Below are 6010 nucleotides of genomic sequence, written 5' to 3' on the forward strand. Positions count from 1 at the left end.
ATAAACAACATTTTATACTCCATTTCAAAAGCTGCATGAATGCCCATTAATGCACTCTACTCCTAAAGGCCTCTTGGAAGTAGACAGTAGAGAATTAAGAACAGAGTTCTAAGAAAGTGATCCACAAATTGGTAGTCATATGGAAAGAGTGATATGACAAGAGAAAAGAAAGTTTCAAATGACATGATACAGTCCACTGTACTCAGCAACTCTGAGGTCCCAGATGACTAGCACACCTAGTTTCCAAAAATGGTAGAAGGTAAATCTCAGTGAATTAAAGGATAAATGCAAAGGGAGAAAATAGGGGGGGAAAAAAAAGAAAAAAAAAATCTACAAATGGGTATATGCTATTCTTTCAAGAAATTAAGAAAGAAAAGGAGAAAAAGTAAGAAATACTGAAATAATGTGGTTTAAGAGTTTCTGAAAATACAGGATAGAGTTGATCATGATTCTGTCATAATCAGGGGAGAACAAAGACAGAAGGAAAAGTTGAGCAATCAGGAGAAAGACTATGACTGATGGAGTTAGGGTCTCTGAGAATACAGGCGAGAATGACAACAAAAGCACAGGTCTAGAGAGACTTGGATAGATAAGTATGGAAGGAAAGATGAGTGGAAGTGAATATAGTTATAACATGGTTAAACAGAGGGTGAAGGAGGAGAGAAAAACATGGTAAAAGGGAGTTCCACCAAAATGACTCCTATTTTATTTGAGATATGCTGAGACTGTTCAAACAGGTGATGAGATGGGATTTTTTCTATTACAGAGGCAAAAGTCTGAACTTACCACCCACAATAACAGAAGAAATATTTTTCAGGTAGCAATGAATGTTCAGCTCATACTGCAAACAAAAGGTGGCAATAATCTGGCATAGGAACAAAGGTTGGTGTGAACCAGGGTTAAGGTTTTGTAACACAGAGGTTGTGGGACAATGAAGCCTAAATGATGAGGGTTGTTAAGTGCTTAACTTTAGGCCTAGATGTAAGGAAAAGATGTTCAACTAGGAGGTCTTAAAGACAAATCATAACATTCATAGTTAAAATTTCTGGTAAGATCACAGTGAATAAGTATTAAGAAAAACTGGCCTGCATATCAATTTTTACCTTACTAATTTTTACTCCACATTTAATATGGTCCACTAAATGATAAATACATAAATGAAAAATTCTGTTAATAATAAATACTTAATGCCCCAGAACAAATATAATTTCTAAAGGATTGAAACCCTAAAAGCCTATTTTTGTTAGAAGTACTGGCTGTGGCTATCTGAATAAATCTTTAAATTGTTAATTAAACGAAAGTACAGATAAAAAGAAAGTCTTGAAAATGTAACTGCCCTTTTTTACATTCCAAATAAGGAGAAAACTAATCTAATGGTAGCATATTTCCTTTTGCGAGATGATACTAACCAATAATTAGTGAGCTAGAATCCCAATACACACTATTCTGAAGTACTACATATAAAAATTGTAACATTTATTCTTCTTAAACCAAACCTGTGTTTCTTAACTCTAAATGGTCTAATTGCTTGATAGCAACTTTAGGAAAATACAGTTACTGTATTTTTTCATTATAAACAAATGAGAAAATCTCCAAAACAGTCAAACTATATTTCCTAATAAGTTCAGTCAACAATTAGTTACTGACAATTATGGATACTAGGGAATTATTAAAGGGACAAAAATAGTCAAAGTGATACAGTGCAGATTAAGGGATAAAACCACTGACATGAAGGAGCAGGTTGTAAATGGAGTAAAATTAGAATTTAAGATTTCAATACTTAAAATACAATCTTGTACCCACAAACCGACACCTTGAAAAATGAACAGTGAATAAAGATTAAATAAACAGTGAATAAGAATATTTATATTTTATTGTGCCTTTTTAAAAAATTGAGTTGTGATATTGTTAATATTAGCAAGATCAGAACTCAGAAAATAGCCACCATCGACACATATATACAATCCTCCATTATGCCATTTCAAAAGGGGTTGATTTTTCATGGTAAATCCTAAAGATAATTTTAACCTTTTATCTCTTACTTGTATTAAACCTTATTACCATCAATTGGTTCATACAGCAGAGTCTAAGCACATTTTACTTTCTTTAATCTACCAAACACTGTAGGCCAAAAAAAGGAAGGTAGAGTCAGACAAAAACAATAATTACTAGAGATTCTGCTTACATTTCAGGTATTGAATACCTGCTCTAGAGTGAACGGCGGATGGGCAACAAGAATCTTGCTCTTTCAGTCTGTTTTAATCACCACATGCATCTCAAAATGTGAGCATCTTGCTGCATTGCATGACTCTAGTTTTTAATACTTTTTCTCTTTTTTTAAAAAACATACAAGTTGGTGACCAAACACAGACCAACTTTTTCACTGGGAGTTCATCTAAAGAAACTGTGATACATTCCAAGTCAGGATGAAAAACACGGCTGTGTAGGACGTGCTGAGAGACAGCATGTTATGCCAACCTGATGTCCTCTTAAGGGATTCTCAAAGGTAATCTTAGCTATTCACAGTTTCCACCTAACAAGTTCACTTTAGATGCTAACTCATTCTTAAGCAAGAAGCAATTGCTCTTGAATAGTTCCCAATCAAGTTAGGAAACACATCTGAAGCACGTAGAATAGAGAAAGCATGACAAAAATAATAAAATACATAAACACTTGTCACACAATACAAAATATAAAATAGTTAAAAACAAAATTTAAAACAAAATGGGGCTCTTATTCTCTAACTTATCCTCTAACTAGGTTTCCCACCCAAAGGTGGGGGGAAAAAAATCCTGGACAGGCTTATAACTATAAAGCAGATTAGCCTTTATATTCAGAATATTCCCCCCAAAGTTGTGTTAATTTTACTTTTAGCACAGGATAAGGGAGGCTTTTCCTTTAAATGTCCCTGGGAAAACAAAAAAATATTTTAGCACCAGATAAGGCAAGCATAGTCAAAAATTCCAGAACATCCCACAAAGATGAAACAAGCACACCCATTACTCTCAAGAAAACATGGAACAGACCCAGCACATATTAGGCAGTATATATTACAACTCTTCGCACAAAAGAAAAGGTCCAGTGGAAAAGGGCCTAGCACAGATTATGTCTGAAAGACAAATTCTCATTCCACCCTAATCCATAAGCCTCTGGAAGGCAGACTCAAGGAATTTACACCTGCCCTCTTGTGAGAGTGGAAAAAACTCAAATTGTTTTTCCTCTGCTCTCATACCACAATTATCAACACAGAAGATGTCTGTGGCAAAATGTGTATGAGTTTCTCCCTACGCACCAAGCAAGCAATCATTTCTGCAGCAGACATTAGATAGGTGTTCTCTAATTCATTTCTGACACTATCTAGAGATACTGTCATATCCCACAGAATGAAGGCCCAGTCCCACAAGACTGCCCACCACTTCTGATGCCAATTACAAGTTCCAGACTTTTTTATCTGTACTTCTGACTGGCCAGCTATAAATTGGGGATTACATGACCCTCTCCTTGGGTTCGGTTAATTTGCTAGAGTGGTTCACAGAACTCAGGGAAACACGTTTACCAACTTATTATAAAGGATATTACAAAGGATACAGATGAAGAGATACATAGGATAGGGTAATTTATAAGGGAAGGGAATTTCCATGCAGAACTTCCAAGTACTTCCTAGGCATACCACCTCAAGGACTCTCCACATGTTCAGCTTTCAGAAGCTCTCTGAACCCTGTCATTTTGAGTTTTTATGGAGGCTTCACTACATAGGCATAATTGATTAAACCCTTTGGCCACTGGTGATCAACTTAATCTTCAGCCCCTCTCTCACCTCCCTAAGCAGTTAGGGGGTAGGGATGAAAGTCCCAACCTTCTAATAATTCCTTGATCTTTCTGGTAACCAGCTCCCATCCTGAAGCTACTAGGGGCAGCCAGCTAGCAAAGACAAAATTCTTAGTCATTTATTAGCACACAAAAAGGCAAAATGGGGCCTGTAATCCCAGCACTTTGGGAGGCCGATACAGGGAGATTGCTTGAGCCCAGGCGTTCCAGAGATACACAGGAGATCAATCAGACCAATGTGAAGACTGGAAAGCAACTGATTTCTATCTCAAAAGAAAAAGCTTTTTATTTATTTATTTTGAGGTAGAAACTGAGGTAGAATTGTGAACTTTATATTTAAACCAGCTGTGCAAAAGAAAAACTTACTCTTCTGAACTGGCAAACCACCGGTACATATACTATCTTTTTCATCAAAGGCAATATCAAATCATGCTGTTAAAGCAAGATCATCTGTTCCTCTTTCAATGCCAGTTATATATATACATTGACAATAACTTTTTCTTTTAAAAGCTTTGGTTTGGTCAACTACACATCCATGGTATGAGAAAGAACCCTAGTCAAGATTCTCTCTTTAAGGAGGCTGCTGGATTATAGAAAGTTCATGAGCACAGATATTGTCTCTCTCTTGCTCTCCTAGGTCTGGCCCAGCGTTTGACACATAGGAAGACTTGAATGAATGAATGAATGACAAAAAACTGTTAAGGAGGGATCAAGAAAGCTGAACCCATGAAAAATTAATTTACTCATATAAGTAAGATTATTTAGCCTAAGCTTAACAGCATCTTTAAGGATCATTTTTCTCATGCAAAACTATTATAACCATCATTAAACAAAAGAGACGACAAAAACTGGAGCACGATCCATGGTAAAACCAAAAGCTGAATTCTCAACTTTTGAGAACTCTGAGAATCAGAAAAAGGATTTCAATCTATGAAACATAAAATCTGGTGAGCAGAAAATGGCTATCAGTCTAACCTAACTTAGGGAAAGAAAGAAAACGTAACTATGAGTTTGAATGCACAAGTGACAACACATCTAACTTTTACCAAACCCTAGAATTATGCTTCTTTTAAACCAAAGAATAGCAAATACCATTAGCACACTGCATTCCACGGATAATTTATGATAAGAAACCTATTTGAAATAACTGCCCATTACTCACAAAACCTCCCTAGCACCCACATACACATTTATTTATTTCAAAATGACATTCTAGGCTCCTTGATTGCGAAATTCACCCACAATCCACCACGGTCAGCTACCTATTTACTTTTCAGTGTGTTGGAGGAAAAATAAGAGGAAGATTTCTTTCTCAAAATCTACGTGAAAAAAAACTTAGTTACCAAGGCTTTGTAACAGAAAAAAGGAAAGAAAACAAATTACCCATGCATGGGACAGGAAAAAACACCTCATCTGGTCACGTTGTGGCTTAATACCTAGACAATACGTGGCTTAGGTTAAGTTTTCTATCCCCTATCCCACCTACAAACTCTAGGAATGGGCGGTATTGTTGCGAGACCCCGGACTCGACCTCAAACCACCGAAAAGGATGACAGGTCTGGACTTGCCCCGGAGGTAGGAAGAGAATCTCTCGGCGGGTCGCGTAGCCCGCCCCGCCGTCCCCGCCTCCAGTCAGCTCCCCTGGCCGCGGCGACCCTTCTCGTCCTCCCACCTCCACCTCCTCACCTCTCAGCCCGGCTCACGCGTTTCCCTTCACTCTGTCAGCTCCTGCCACCGCGCCTCCTTCCCTTTCGGTTTTACTTTAACTTCCCACGCCGGGTGAGGTGCTGAGGGCAGGGCCAAAGATGCGGGCGGGCAGCTGTACCGCCGCGCCCTGTCAGCCCTCCACGCCGCGCTTGCCGGGGTCGCGCCCAGTCACAGGGAACTGCGTGCGAGGACCATCAGCGAGACAGACAGACCCACGGACCCGGCGAGGAGGGACAGAGTGTAGCGGGCGCCGGCCTACACGTCACCGCCCCGCTGCAGCGCCAACGTCGGCACGTCGACTCGTCGACTCTGGGCCCTCCGCCCCGCCCGCGTGCGCGCGTCGCCCCGCCTCCCGCCTCCAGCCTCTAGTCGGCTGGGCTCGGAGGAGCAGATGCGGAAGGCCCCGGCGGCGGCGAGGATGAGTCGCCAGGCCCAGGCGGGAGCGGCCCTGAACGGTGTGCTTTACCCTGGTTGC

At 39.8% G+C, this 6010-nt stretch overlaps 1 protein-coding gene across 1 annotated transcript in view; it reads right to left on the reverse strand.

Moving 5' to 3' along the window:
- ASCC3 (activating signal cointegrator 1 complex subunit 3) overlaps positions 1 to 5806 on the reverse strand; it is a 404060-nt gene extending 398254 nt beyond the window's left edge. The window contains exon 1 of the mRNA XM_012002619.1: positions 5515 to 5806. The gene's annotated coding sequence lies outside the window, so the exon portion shown is untranslated. The remainder of the gene's footprint in view (positions 1 to 5514) is intronic.
- Between the last annotated feature and the right edge of the window lie 204 nt (positions 5807 to 6010).

Source organism: Mandrillus leucophaeus, unplaced genomic scaffold (assembly GCF_000951045.1).
Source record: "Mandrillus leucophaeus isolate KB7577 unplaced genomic scaffold, Mleu.le_1.0 Scaffold690, whole genome shotgun sequence".
Taxonomy (NCBI): domain Eukaryota; kingdom Metazoa; phylum Chordata; class Mammalia; order Primates; family Cercopithecidae; genus Mandrillus; species Mandrillus leucophaeus.